This window comes from Tamandua tetradactyla, chromosome 3, assembly GCF_023851605.1.
Source record: "Tamandua tetradactyla isolate mTamTet1 chromosome 3, mTamTet1.pri, whole genome shotgun sequence".
NCBI classification, from domain to species: domain Eukaryota; kingdom Metazoa; phylum Chordata; class Mammalia; order Pilosa; family Myrmecophagidae; genus Tamandua; species Tamandua tetradactyla.
Window position 1 is genome coordinate 151,625,190 of NC_135329.1, and position 14,925 is coordinate 151,640,114.

The following is a 14,925-nucleotide window of genomic DNA, read 5'->3' on the forward strand; positions in this document are numbered from 1 at the left end:
AGTAGCTTTCTGACTCTATTTGAACTCTCTCAGCTAAAGATACCTTATTTCGTATACTTCCCTTCCACTTTCTGGTCAGGATGTTGATCCCAGATTGCCAGGGCCAGGACTATTCCTTGGAGTCATCCCATACCACCCAGGCAGACTTTCATCCCTGGGTGTTATGTCCCACATAGGGGGAAAGGGAATGGTTTCACTTGCAGAGTTGGACTTAGAGAGAGAGAAAGTTCACATCTGAGCAACAAAAGAGGTCTCCAGAGGTGACTGTTAGGCATTCCTATAAGTAGGCTAAGCTCTCTGCTACATACTTAAGCTTCATAAGAACAAGCCTGAAGATCAAGGGCTTGGCATATTGATTTGGGTGTCCCTAATGTTTGACACAGTATCCGGGGTTTCCCCAGTGGTAAAGGTTAATAGTTCATATTGTTTCTCCCATCCCTTAAGGAACTTTGCCAGTACTTCTTTATTATCTGCTTAATATACTCTGGGATATATCCAGGCATTACATTGTGCTACACAGGATTAAAGGCTCTAATTCTTATTCTGGGCTCCCTGTGTTTGGATTTTTTAAATGACCTATCCAGACAGGTTGTTTTAGATTATATGCTACAGAAAATTTAGGTTCTGGACAAAATAAACCTTTCTTCCTCTGGTCTCAAGCAGGAGGTGATGTTCTAAAATATAAGCAATGTCTTCCTTACCTCTGTATTCTGAATTACCTTAATCCCGATCTGATTGGCTTCATTCTTATCTCCAAATACCAAGTTATACATATATATATATAATAGCCCCTCAAACTCTCCCTCATTTTTGAAAGACAGTTTTGTTGGGTATATAATTCTTGAGTGCAGTTTTTCTTTCAGGATCTTAAATACATCATGCCACACTCTTCTCATCTCCATGGTTTCTGCTGAGAAATTCACACACATCTAGCTTCTTTTGTATGTGATGGACTGCTTCCCTCTTGCTGCTTTAAAATTTTCTCTGTCTTTGACATTTGACGATCAGATTAGTAAGCATCTCAGAGTAGGTCTATTTGGATCTATTCTGTTTGCAGTACCCTTCATTTCTTGGATCTGTAATTTTACATCTTTCATAAGAGATAGGAAATTTTCAGTGATTATTTCCTCCATTGGTTGTTCTGCTCCTTTTCCCTTCTCTTCTCCTGGGACACCAACAACATATATATTGATGTACTCCATGTTGCCATTCAGTTCTCTGAGACCTTGCTCACGTTTTTCCATTCTTTTCCCTATATTTTCTTTTGTACATTGGATTTCAGATGTCCAGTTCTCTAGTTTAGTAATCCTTTTATACGTTTCCACTTTTTCATTTCTTATAACCGTACATCTCATTCCCGTAAGTTCTGTGATTTGTTTTTTCAAATTTTGAATTCTTCTTTATGTTCACCCCATTTCTTATACCCTCCCTCAATTCACTGATTTGATTTTTTAAAGAGATTTTGTACATCTGTTTGAACATCCTGAATTAGTGGTTTCAACTCCTGTATCTTATTTGAAGTGTTGGTTTGTTTTATTAACTGGGCCGTATCTTCAATTTTCCTAGTATGGCTCATTATTTTCTGCTGGATTTTAGGCATTTGCTTTCCTTAATTAATTTATTCTGGAGGTTGTTTTCACTCTTTTTTTTTTTACACGGGCAGGCTCCAGGAAACAAACCCGGGTCTCCCACATAGCAGGCGAGAATTCTGCCACTGAGCCATCAGTGCACCACCCTGTTCTCACTCTTTCACCTAGGGTTTTCTTGCTGGATGGCTTTGTTCTCTAGCTATTCTTTGGCATTCAGTTCAACTTATTCTAGACTTCTAGCACAGGTTCTGTTTAACTGATCAGAATTTTTCAGTTCTTGTCTATCTGTTTCTTGCCTTGCCTATATGGAGCCTTTTTGTTTGTTTGTTTTGGAGGAGGGTCTCCTCAGATATGATCAACCCCAATCATATTTTCCCAGACCAGAAAGGCCCATGTCTCAGAAGGAAAGAGTAGCCAGCATCAGTTTTCCCTGAGGGTGAGGCCCAGCAAGTTTCCAGACACTCCTATAAAGCCTCTAGACTCTGTGCTTTTCCTATCTGCTCAGGTTGTGGCGCTTGTCTGCCCACGGCTTCCCACCAACTTAAAATGATGAGGTGCCTTTAATTATAGCAGATTCTCCCTGCCAGGGGCATGGTTGAGACAAAGATGAGGCAGTAGGTGGACTTTTATTGCTTCTGTTTTCCAGTCCCTGGGCCAGAATTCCTTGAAGGAGGGATTCCACTTGAACTGGGTCCTGCCCCCGCCCTTTTTCTTGGGGAAGGTAGGCCCTTTAGGGATCTTACCCCTTTCACATGATTAGTTTGCTTTTTCTCTCAGACATACTTTAGTTCTGTCCTTATCTGGGGCAGTGCTGGAGCCTGAGAGTGCTTACAATTCTGTCTAATGAGCTGTTTAAGAAGTAAAAAAAAAAAAGGCAAAACCCTCTTCTGAACCAGACACCCTCTCCTCAGGTATGCCAATCAAGAGCTTGAGTTGCTATGTGACTCTATGTATCTCCAGGACCCATGTGCCCCTTTTTCTTGGGGTCCAGCATTTTTCCAGTATTTTGTGCTGTCCAACTCAAAAAGTCTCTGGCATTATTTTCTCCCCCCCATCAATTCCACCTCTCTCTGACAGGGCAAAAACTCCTAGTTCCTTTAGTGCTTATTCCAGGTTTATCTGTGTTGGAGGCCTGTTTGCAGCAGTCAGAATTCATTAATTAATTCTGCAGTTGGAGCTTGGTTGAGCTAAGCCTTTGCTGCTAGTAAAGTCTGTTTCCTTACCTTTTGGGGAACCAGCCTGCCATGCCCATGTGAGCAAGAGCACCAGCCTCTGCAGCTTGGGGGGTTTTCAGTTCTGCATGGGATCTCAGCTGCTTCACCTGGTCCAGACTGGTGTACATTGTGTGTCCTTTCACTGATGTTCCCCCAGGAGTTGTTTCGTACTGTTCCTGGCTCTTTACTACCTGCTCTGGAGGATGAACTAAACGCCACACCTCACTATGCCACCATCTTGCCCCGCCTCCTCTAGTATATTTTAAATTTGATCTACAGTAACTTCCATTTCTGTAAGAACTGCTATTTTTCAATTTATTCTTTCAAATTCTTCTTTACGCTCTTCTACAGTCTTCTTGACATCCTTTATGTCTTTAACCAACCCATTAAACTTAAGAGATTTGTATGAATATCTTTGATTAGTTGTTCTAAATTCTGTGTTTCCTCTGTTGTTTTAATTTGGTCATCTTCATGTGCTTGTGATTTTCTGCTGAGTTAGAGGCATTTAACTGTCTTGCTAAGGTTATTTTGAAAGTTGATTTCCTTTGCTCATCTATGATTTTGCAGTTGCTTGGGTTTGCATTGAAGGTCTCCTTTTTGCACTTGGTTTGCCAGTAACTTCCCCGCAAACTAAGGCTAGGACCTCATGCAGGAGGAAGATCTGTTAAAAGCAAGGCAAAAAGGCAGTTTGCCAGACTGCACTTTCCACATCTTCCCAGAAGATGTCACTCTTGAGCCACCTCTTCCTCTCAGGCCCACCTCTCCCTCTGTCAACCAACTTGGCCAGGATCCAACCAGGTGAAACTCCAGACAAGGCCTCAGATCTCAGACTGTGCTGAAAGTCCCCACCCCAGAGCTGGGGGCTGGGCAGTGTGCACCTTGGTGGAGACTCTATTTGTGTATACCATGGGTCTGGTGATCCCTAGGCTCGCACATGGAATGCCCTTGGGCTTTGGGATTATTTAAACTATCCCTGCCCATAGCCAGTCCTGGAGTGCCTTGTGGTGCAACTCAGCTTGCTCCCTCATCCCTACTTCCCTGCCCATAAACACCAAATGCTCTGGGCCTCTGTGGAGAAAGTACAGAAGCAGCAGGACCCAGAGAGTCTCTTTTGCTGGCCAATTGTCAGATCAGCTCGGTGTGCACCCCTCCTCCATTCTCAGCCACAACCAGGCACCCACAGCTGCCTGCCTCAGGGGTAGGGGGTAGGCACTGTGTGCTGCAAAGTCTCAGTGTGTTCTAATTTACTAGCTGCCAGAATGCAATATACCAGAAACAGAATGGCTTTTAAAAAGAGAAATTTAATGAGTTGCTAGTTTACAGTTCTAAGACCAAGAAAATGTCCCAATTAAAGCAAGTCTATAGAAATGTTCAATCTAAGGCATCCAGGGAAAGATACTTTGGTTCAAGAAGACCGATGAAGTTCAGGGTTTCTTTCTCAAGTGGAAGGGCACATGGCAAACATAGTCAGAGTTTCTCTCTCATCTGGAAAGGCACACAGTGAACATGGTCAGGGTTCCTCTCTCATCTGGCAGGGCACATGGTGAACATGGCATCATCTGCTAGCTTCTTCTCCTGGCTTCCTGTTTCATGAAGCTCCCTAGGAGGCATGTTCCTTCTTCATCTCCAAAAGTCATTGGCTGGTGGACTCTGCTTCTCATGGCTATGTCGTTCTGCCCTCTCTGAATCTCCCATTCTCCAAAATGTTTCCTCTTTTATAGGATTCCAGAAACTTCTTAAGACCCACCCAAATGGGCAGAGACATGTCATCACCTAATCCAGTTTAACAACTACTCTTGACTAAATCACATCACCCAGGAAGATGATCTGATTACAGTTTCAAACATACAGTATTGAATAGGGATTATTCTACCTTTATGAAATGGGATTTTGATTAAAACGTGGCTTTTCTAAGGTCCATACATCCTTTCAAACCAGCACATTCTACCCTGTGGACCCTAAAAAAGACATGCTTTCCCCATAAACAAAATACATTCATTCCATAACAATATCAGAGAACCTTAAATCATTTCAGTAGTAATATACATGAAATACAAAGTTAGAAACATACAAACTTCTATCAGAGTTAGTTACAGGCATGGTCTGTTCTAAGGCAAAATTATCCTCTGGCTTTGGACCTTTGAAAACTCATAACAAGTTATTTGCTGTCAACATACAAAGGAGGAACACAATGTGTAAGTAAACAAAGACTGCTGGCTTCCAGATTCCCCACGGGAGCTCCTGGCTGTGGAACCAAGAGAGAATATCTCTCAAGCTGATACGGAGATGGGAGGGCAGAAGACCACCGCTCCTTCAGCACCACACTGGCCTGTGTGTTGCAGTCCCGCACCCCACCCCAGGTGGGGTCATGACTGAGTAAACGCACCCTGTCCTCTCAATCATAATTTTGCTGTTTTTTCATCCAGGTCCTCCCTATATAATGTAGAAGTCCCTCCTTGGTCACTCATACCCTTGAACCACTGTATCAGCCATTTTTCTGTCACTTCACTAGTTGTTTCACAGAGCAGAAGTGAGTTCTATCTATCCTTTTCTGTCTTTTCCATTCTGCAAAGAAGATGGTTGGAATTTTGATTGGGTTGCAATAAATCTGTAAATTACTTTGGGTACAATTGATATCTTAACAATATATAATCTTCCAATTCATGAACATGGAATATTTTTACATTTATTAGGTCCTCTTTGATTTCTTTTAGCAAAGTTTTGTAGCTTTCTCTGTACAAATTCCTTACAGGAAAAGCACCAGGTGCTTCTTTTACATACCTCCAAAGCTGCACTTTCTTGAACTGCCCAGCAAAGGTAGCCCTTCAACTCTCCTGTACAGATCTGAGGCAGTTTACCATCTTTAAGTTTCTTCCAGTGTCTTTGTCCCTGGTAGGTTGGAACACTGGCCACCCTCAGAGCTGAAACCCCAGTGAGCCGATAATTAAAGCCATGATCAGTGAATGGCCCTTGTCCAACCTGAATCTTGGGGAAGTCAATTTTTGTGTCCTTCTCTGGTACTTGTGAGCTGTGCCAGGTGATGGATCCCATTGCTGTCTGCTGTGAGAGTGGAGACTGGATGACAGTAACTGCCATTTACTGGAGAGAGCAATTTACTCGAGTCTGGAGTTTTGAAATAGCTGATTCAGATCATTCCTGTCAGTTTAATAATTGTATTGGTGGTGGGATTGATTCTTTGAACTTCCTACTTGCCATCTTCCCACAATTCCTCCTTGATTCTTTAGTTCTTCCTTTACAGAAGGCCTGCTATTCAGAGCTCTCACTCAAAGTCTAGCTCATTTAAAATCTTGGCTTATTTTTCCTCATCTACCATAATATTTCATTATAAACTGAGTTATTTAACTCTTATAAATGGTTTAAAAAGTTATAAAACATACTGTATTACAGAAATCAGTACACTATAATTAAGTGGATTTTTTAAATGTTAAAATACTAAAGGCTGTTTGAGTTCCAGTTTGTTTATACTCTGCCTCTATTATCAGCAAAAAAAAAAACAAACCTTACATTTTCATACTCTTTGAAGTTTATAAGGATCTTGCAGAAGTTATTATGCCTTCTCTGTTTATCCCTCTGGGAAATGTCTGTTTTTATACCAGCTAAATTTTAGTGAAATATCCTCCATGGGGAATCAAAAAGCTATAACCAGATTTTTTAAACTTACAAAATAGCACATTTTTAATAAAATATTGAGAGCTAATAGTTTGAAAAAGTTATCATATGATTATTTTTTAATTCTGTTTATGTTATTAAAACACATTTTCTTTGCTTGAGTATATGTAGGGTCCACTCATTTTGTCATTCAAAACCCTTGGATGCTTGTCTTAATCAGAACTATTATTAGTTAAACTGTATTCAAATTTATGAAGGCAATTTAGACAGGCCTGATATAAATTACCCAGAATCAATCTATCCAGATTAAAACTTCAAGGTAAAATTTTCCCTGCTATCATTAGTAGTAGTAATAATAAGAGCAACCATTTAGTGATTACATATTACATGTCAGGAATTGGAATAAGGACCTTTTACTCTTTTTTTTTTTCATTTAATCCACATAATAAGGCTAAAAGGCTTATTTTCCTGATTATAAAATATACACAAACATACGTTCACATTCAGTAACTCACTGATTCCTGCCACCTTTGATAGAACTTCTACCTGAGCCTCAAAGCTCTCTGAGCTTTTTTTTTTTTTTTTAGGTCTGGCCCCTACCTGCCTAATCACATACACTATTATTGACAGTATACGTATGTGCTCCCTACCTTATTTCAGTTGTTCTTTCCAGGAACATCATAGCCTTTTTCCCTTCATCTATCAAAATTCCTCCCATCTGTTAAGACCAAGATAAAGTATCAACTCCTTTTAAAAGAAGAAATACCTACCTATATTTTTCTTTTCTCAAAACTTGATTGTAACTCAAAATTTAAGCTATATGCTTGAATTAAATTTGTATTGTTTTCTAGTTATTTTACTTCTATTAGTATTATTTCATTTTTTTAAATTTTTAAAATTAATTTCTAAATAAAAAAACATGAAAGAAACACAAACATTCTTAATATGTGATCATTCCATTCTAAATATATAATCAGCAATTCACAATATCATCACATAGTTGCATATTCATCATCATGATCATTTCTTAGAACACTTGCATCAATTCAGAAAAAGAAACAAAGATAACAGAAAAATAAAACGAAAACAGAAAGAAAAAAAATTATAAATACCATACCCCTTGCCCCTCCCTTTCATTGATCACTAGCATTTCAAACTAAATTTATTTTAACATTTGTTCCCCCTATTATTTATTTTTATTCCATATGTTCTACTCATTTGTGGACAAGGTAGATAAAAGGAGCATCAGACACAAGTTTCTCACATCACACAGTCACATTGTGAAAGCTGTATCATTATACAATCATCATCAAGAAACATGGCTACTGGAACACAGCTCCACATTTTCAGGCAGTTCCCTCCAGCCTCTCCATCACCTCTTGATAACAAGGTGATATCTACTTAGTGCATAAGAATAACCTCCAGGACAACCTCTCAACTCTGTTTGGAATCTCTCAGCCATTGACACTTTGTCTCATTTCACTCTTCCCCGCCTTGGTCGAGAGGGTTTTCTCAATCCTTTGATGCTGGGTCTCAGTTCATTCTAGGGTTTTTCTCAATCCCTTGATGCTGAGTCCCAGCTCACTCCAGGATTTCTGTCCCACATTGCCAGGAAGGTCCACACCCCTGGGAGTAATGTCCCACGTAGACAGAGGGAGGGTGGTGAGTTTGCTTGTTGTATTGCTGGAGACAGAGGCCACACCTGATCAACAAAAGAGGTTCTCTTGGGGGTGGCTCTTAGGCCTAATTTTAAGTAGGCTTGACCTATCCTTTGTGGGGTTAAGTTCCATATGAACAAACCCCAAGACTGGGGGCTCAGCCTACAGCTTTGGTTGTCTACACTGCCCATGAGAATATCAAGAATTCAACTTGGGGAGGTTGAATTCTCCCCCATTCTCACCATTCCCTGAAGAGGACCTTGCAAATACTTTTCCACTCACTGATCAAATCACTCTGGGATCCATTGGGGCATCTCTCTGTACAAACCAACAAAATCTCATGTCCTACCAAAGGTTCCATGTACCCATGTTGTTCAACCAACTATCTACATAAGTTATATTAAGAGATGCACTAGTCAAAATAGAAATTTTGCACCAAATAAACATTTTTTGCTTTAGTTTCACACATAAGTTGAAATTTTAAAAATATTAATTACCATCTATTTTCAGCACCCTGCAATAATGACATTCCTTTGTTCTTCCTCAAGCAAAAACATTTTTAAAATTTGTACATTTAGTCACTATCATTATACACTTTAGGCAATCCTAGATTATACCATCTCAGTCTTTATCATCTGTCTTTCTTTCTGATTTCATTTGTGCCCCCAGCCCTCCTCCCTCTATCATTCTCACAATCAGCTTCATTCAGTGTTTTAATATAATTGTATTACAGTTAGGTAGTATTGTGCTGTCCATTTCTCAGTTTTTACATTCAGTCCTGTTGCACAATCTGTATCCCTTCAGCTCCAATTACCCAGTATCTTACCCTAATTCTATCTCCTGATGGTCTCTGATACCAACGAAATTCTCCAAGTTTATTCACTAATGTCAGTTCATATCAGTGAGACCATACAGTATTTGTGCTTTTATTTCTGGCTAATCTCACTCAGCATAAGGTCCTTAAGGTCTATCCATGACTTCATAACTTTATTCTGTCTTACAGCTGCATAATATTCCATTGTATGTATATACCACAGTTTGTTTAGCCACCCATCTGTTGATGGACATTTTGGCTGTTTCCAACTCTTGGTAATTGTAAATAATGCTGCTATAAACATTGGTGTGCAAATGTCCGTTTGTGTCTTTGCCCTCACGTCCTTTGAGTAGAGACAGCATATAGATGGGTCCTGTTCCCTAATCCATTCTGCCCATCTATGTCCTTTGATTGGGGAGCTTAATCCATCAACATTCAGTGTTATTACTGCATGGGCAGTACTGTCCTCTACCATTTTGCCTTTTGGATTTTATATGTCCTATCTAATTTTTCTTCTTTTTACCTTTACTCATAGTCTTCCTTTCTACACTCTTCTCCACATCTCTCTCTTCTGCCTTCATATCTGTCTCTAGTGCTCCCTTTAGTATTTCTTGCAGAGCTGGTCTCTTGATCACAAATTCTCTCAGTGATTTTTTGTCTGAAAATGTTTTACTTTCTTCCTCATTTTTGAAGGACAATTTTGCTGAATATAGAATTCTTGGTTGGCAGTTTATCTCTTTCAATACTTTAAATATATCATCCCACTGTCTTCTTGCCTCCATGGTTTCTGCTGAGAAATCTACGCATAGTCTTATTGGGCTTTCCTTGTATGTAATGGATTGCTTTTCTCTTGCTGCTTTCAAGATTCTCTCTTTATCTTTGACTTCTGATATTCTGATTAGTAAATATCTTAGAGAACATCTATTTGGATCTATTCTCATTGGGGTACGCTGCACTTCTTGGATCTGTAATTTTAAGTCTTTCATAAGAGTTGGGAAATTTTCAGTGATAATTTCCTCCATTAGTTTTTCTCCTCCTTTTCCCTTCTCTTCTCCTTCTGGGACACCCACAACACATATATTTGTGCGCTTCATATTGGCCTTCAATTCCCTGAGTCCCTACTCATATTTTTCATTTTTTCCCTATTTTTTTCTTTTTCTTGTCAGATTTCAGACGTTCCATCCTCCAGTTCACTAATCTTATGTTCTGCCTCTCGAAATCTACCATTGTAGGTTTCCACTGTTTTTTTCATCTCTTCTATTGTGCCTTTCATTCCCAAAAGTTCTGTGATTTGTTTTTTCAGACTTTCCATTTCTTCTTTTTGTTCATTCCTTGCCTTCTTTATATACTCCATCAATTCACTGATTTGGTTTTTGATGAGGTTTTCCATGTCTGTTTGTATATTCGGAATTATTTGTTTCAGCTCCTGTATGTCATTTGAATTGTTGGTTTATTCCTTTGGCTGGGCCATATCTTTAATTTTCCTAGTGTGATTTGTTATTTTTTGCTGGTGTCTAGGCATTTAATTACCTTAATTAGTTTATTCTGGAGATTGCTTTCACTTCTTTTACCTAGGGTTTTCTTGCTGGATGAATTTGTTGTCTATCTGTTCTTTGATATTCAGTTCAGCTTTTTCTGGACCTCTAGCTTAGGTTTTGTTTAACAGAGGAGAATTTTTCGGTTCTTGTTTTCTTGTTTCTTGCCCTGCTTGTATGGTACCTCCCCCCCCCCCCACCCTCACCCCCACCCTTAAGAGGGTCTACTTAGATATTATAGACCCCAGCCAGATTTTCCCAGACCAAACTGGCCTCTTATCAGGAGGAAAGAGTCACCTGTGTCGGTTTTCCCTGAGGGTGAGACCCAGCAGGTTGAAAGACTTTCCTGTGAAGTCTCTGGACTCTGTTTTTCTTTTCCTGCCCAATACGTGGTGCTTGTCTGCCTGCAGGTCCCACCAGCATAAGATGATGCAGTACCTTTAACTTTGGCAGACTCCCTGCTGGGGGCATGGTGAAGACAGAGGAGAGGTTGTAGGCTGGCTTTAATGGCTTCAAATTACCAAGCCCTGGTGTCTGAATTCATTGAGGGAGGGATTCCACCTGAGTTGGGCTTCACCCCTTCCCTGAGGAAGGCACAAGTTCCGGACAAGCCCTCAAACGAGCTTGTTTCTGCCTATGCCTGGGGCAACTGCAGCCTGAGAAGCCCTGCTGCTGTATCCAAAGGCAGTTAGCCTTTGTAGAAACATAGCCACAAAAACCTCTGTTTCCTTTTTTTTTTTCTTTGTCCCTCAGCCCTGCCCTCTTGGCACTGGGGCAAAAATGATTGACCTCTGCTTTGACCAGGTTCACCTGAGCTGGGGGCATATTTTTAGTAGTCAGAATTTGTTAATTAATTCCACGATTGGCGTTTGGTTGGGCTCAGCCCCTGCTGCTGGTAAAGTCTCTTTTCTTTCCCCTCTGGGAAGCAGCCTGTGGGGGAGGGGTGCCGGCCACCACGGCTTGGGGAACTTACGGTTCTGGGGAGGCTCGCAGCAGGTCCAGCTGGTCCAGACTGGGGTACGTGGTGTGTCCAATCACTGACATGACCCCAGGAGCTGTCCTGTACTGTTTCTGGTTATTTAATAGTTGTTCTGGAGGATGAACTAAAACACACACATTGCTAAGCCACCATCTTGATTCTCTTCTAAGAACATTTTGTCTATTATTATTTGTCTAGTATTATTTCTTAACTAGATTTGAGGCTCCTTGTGGAAATAAGCCATGTCTTGGGTTTTTTTGATCTTTGCAGACCACCTCATAGAGTTATTGTGGAGATTAAAAGAGTGATTTTACATAAACAGCTTAGAGGAGGACCTGGCATTTAAGAAGTGTTATATATGGGGTACAGTATTAAGCACAAAATTGGTGCATATAAATATTGGCTGATGGATTGATTCACATTAGTCACACAGGAAAAAAGATAGTTTTAATCCAATACCTTCATTCAGTATTTATTCACCCCACCCATAGTTATTTAGCATTTGCTATATACCAGGAACTTAGGCATTACAGTCATGTGTAAAACAAAGAAAGGTCCCTACACTCAAGAAGCTGACATTCTAGTGAGAAAAAAACAGACAATAAACAAGGAAATTTTTAAAAATTAAGATAAAAACACACTGTGATAAAAGCTAACGGAAAAACAATCTGGGTAGTAGTCTAAGGAGATTGAATCACTGAAGGGTACATTTAGAATTTGCCAGACAAATCAGGGTACACTTTTATATAAATAATATGTGACAGTGATTATAAAACAAGTAATATGGCAAAGTCAATGGGTTAAGAGCATGGGCTCTGAACAAGACTGCCCAGGATCAAAATCCAAGCTTTGTACTCACTGCCCACATTTGGGAAATCATTAACCCTCTGTGCTTCAGTTTCTTCACTGTAAATCGATATAATAGGTGTACCAACATTATGTAAGTTTGTTGGGAGGATTAAATAAGCTAATGTCTGTAAAACATTAATAATAATGCCTTGCACATATTTGGTGCCCTGATAGCTATACATTACCTGTAAGATAAAGGCAACTTCTGTTAAGGGATTTCCTAAATCTGGTAGCCATTCAAATTTTGAAATGGACTTTTTAAAATTAAGCACAATTAAAACAACTAGCAGGCAACCCAAATGGATTAAACATGCACTTCTATTTCCACATTAGAAAGACATAAAATATACATTACCAGGGAGGAAATTATTTCATTATATTGGACTAATAAAAGTATTTCAGGGCGGGCAATTGTGGCTCAGTGGCAGAATTCTCACCTGCCATGCCTGAGACCTGGGTTCGATTCCTGGAGCTTGCTCATGCCAAATATATATACATCTATATATATACATACATATTTCAGTGAGTCATCCTCTCTAGAATGCTATCTATATATTCACTTAAACCAAAATTTTCCCCATTTTGTCCTTTTGATCATGAAACATTTCTCTTAGCACCTCTCGCTTGTTTCTTAGATTACAAGCATTGTCATTTAATTGTCATCTAAAAGTAAGTGGAAGTTGCTCCTCTCTCTTAAAATGACTTCCATTTCCAACCAGCAACTTATTCTTCCATATATGTATTCAGTTGTTCATTCATAGTGTATTATTAAACTCGTACTAAGTGCCAAGACTGTTTTAGATGCAAGACACACAGCAATGAACAAAACAAAGTTTATCCACTGACAGAGCTTGCCTTTTGGTGGGGAAACATTATCAACTAGGAAACAAACAAACAGTACATATGCTAGGATGTGATAAATGTTATGAAGAAACAGAAGGCAAGGTAATGGAAGTGAGCATGAACAAGGGAAAAGGGATTCTATTTTAGGAGTCATCAGGAAATATCTTTCTAATATGTGAGAACAAAGCAGAAACCTGGATTAAGTGAAAAGAGCAAGACATGCAGGTATCTCGGGAGAAGGATATTCCAGGAGACTGGGACATGTTTGTTATATTTGAAAAGCATCCAGGAGGCCAATGTGGCTGGAGTTAAGAGAGAAGAGGACAGTAATAGGACATGAGATCAGAGAGACAAGGACAGTTAGTTCATGAAAGACTGTCTAGGTAGGTGACTCTGTGTCCTGGTTTGCTTGGTGATAATCCTGGTTTACACATTTTCCTGGCATAATTATGCTTAAGAGTCTCTTTTATTCTCAAGTGTAGATTCAGATGATAATATATATGATTTTCCTACTGTTGAACCAAGGTAAGGACTTTGGATTTCACTCTTTTTTTTTTTTTTTTGATATTTATAAATAGACTTTTAATTTTAGAACAGTTTTAGACTTACAGAATTATTGAAAAGATCCAACAGAGTTCCCATACACTCAAATCCATTTTCCCCTATTATTAACACCTTACATTAATGTAGTATGTTTGTCACAATTAATGAACTAATATTGATACATTATTTTTTAATGAAAGTTCATACTTTATTCATATTTTCTCAGCTTTCCCCTAATGCCCTATTTTGTTCCAGGACCCTATCCAGGATATGTTACATTTAGTCATCATGTGGATTTCATTCTTAGTGAGATGGGAAATAATTGTAGGGTTTTTTTGACTTAACACCGTTAAAAAAAATTCTTTGTGTAGAAAAATCTGTAAGAGTCTAGAGTGAAAGCAGGAGAGCAGTTAGGAGGCAGGATGAATTCTATAATACCCAGTACACAAATGCCAATGTAATACAGCTTTAGGATGTTTCTTTATGGACACTTAAGTTTTATTTAAGGGTAATTATATGTCTAAAATATGTCTCTTTTTGACTGTTTTATTCTCTTTGTGCATTGACTTCTATAAGTTTCCTTACAACTAACTTGTTTAATGACATATAAATTCTTAGCTTCTTCATGAGGTCGTGAGACCTTAGAGAATAATTTAAAAAAACAATCAACTTCTATATCCAGTGAATTTCCTTTCTGTAAGTGGTAAGAAAAACAAAACTTAACTTGGGCAAATCCAAAGAATACTTAGCTTGGTCAAAAGAACAAAGACAGCGAAGTTTATTACAATTTTAAACAATGGTTTACCAAAAATGATGTTTGAGGTGCCATCATTATTTCTTCAGTTTATTATGTATTTTTTTTCTTAAAGCAATGTGTGATCTAGAAAATCATCATACAGATATTAGTGATTTGGACAAACTCTTTGTTTGAATGGGAGAGATGTATATAATATTTCAAGCCAGGAATGATTTTTTAAATCACTGAAAAGATGGCATGTATAAGGTTTACTTAAAAATTTTTTAAGTTACTCACTGATATGGGTCTGCCACCCCAGCAGACCCATATCAGTGTGTGATTTGCCCACATGTTGAGCTATACATATAGGCACCACTGTGGCAGGGTTTTCTCACATGATGTGATTCCTCCTTACATAATGAAACATCTGAGAGTTACCCTCCAGAAGGAAGGGAAATTATATAAGATAGGATTTTTAATAAACTTAGTTTTGGAAAACTGCATTTTTTTTTTTCTGTTGCTAAACTCAAGTTGA

At 38.9% G+C, this 14,925-nt stretch overlaps 1 protein-coding gene across 11 annotated transcripts in view; it reads right to left on the minus strand.

Annotated features, from left to right (window-relative positions):
* The window catches only part of CCDC141 (coiled-coil domain containing 141), a 260,019-nt gene that overhangs the window by 233,495 nt on the left and 11,599 nt on the right, over positions 1–14,925 (minus strand). For 8 of the 11 annotated variants that reach the window (XM_077154314.1, XM_077154315.1, XM_077154313.1 and 5 more), the window contains exon 3: positions 11,414–11,543. The exons of 2 other annotated variants lie outside the window; for them this stretch is intronic. The gene's annotated coding sequence lies outside the window, so the exon portion shown is untranslated. Of the gene's footprint in view, positions 1–7,083; positions 7,152–11,413; positions 11,544–14,925 lie in introns of all 11 variants that reach the window. One more of the 11 variants, XM_077154305.1, reaches the window with a different exon arrangement.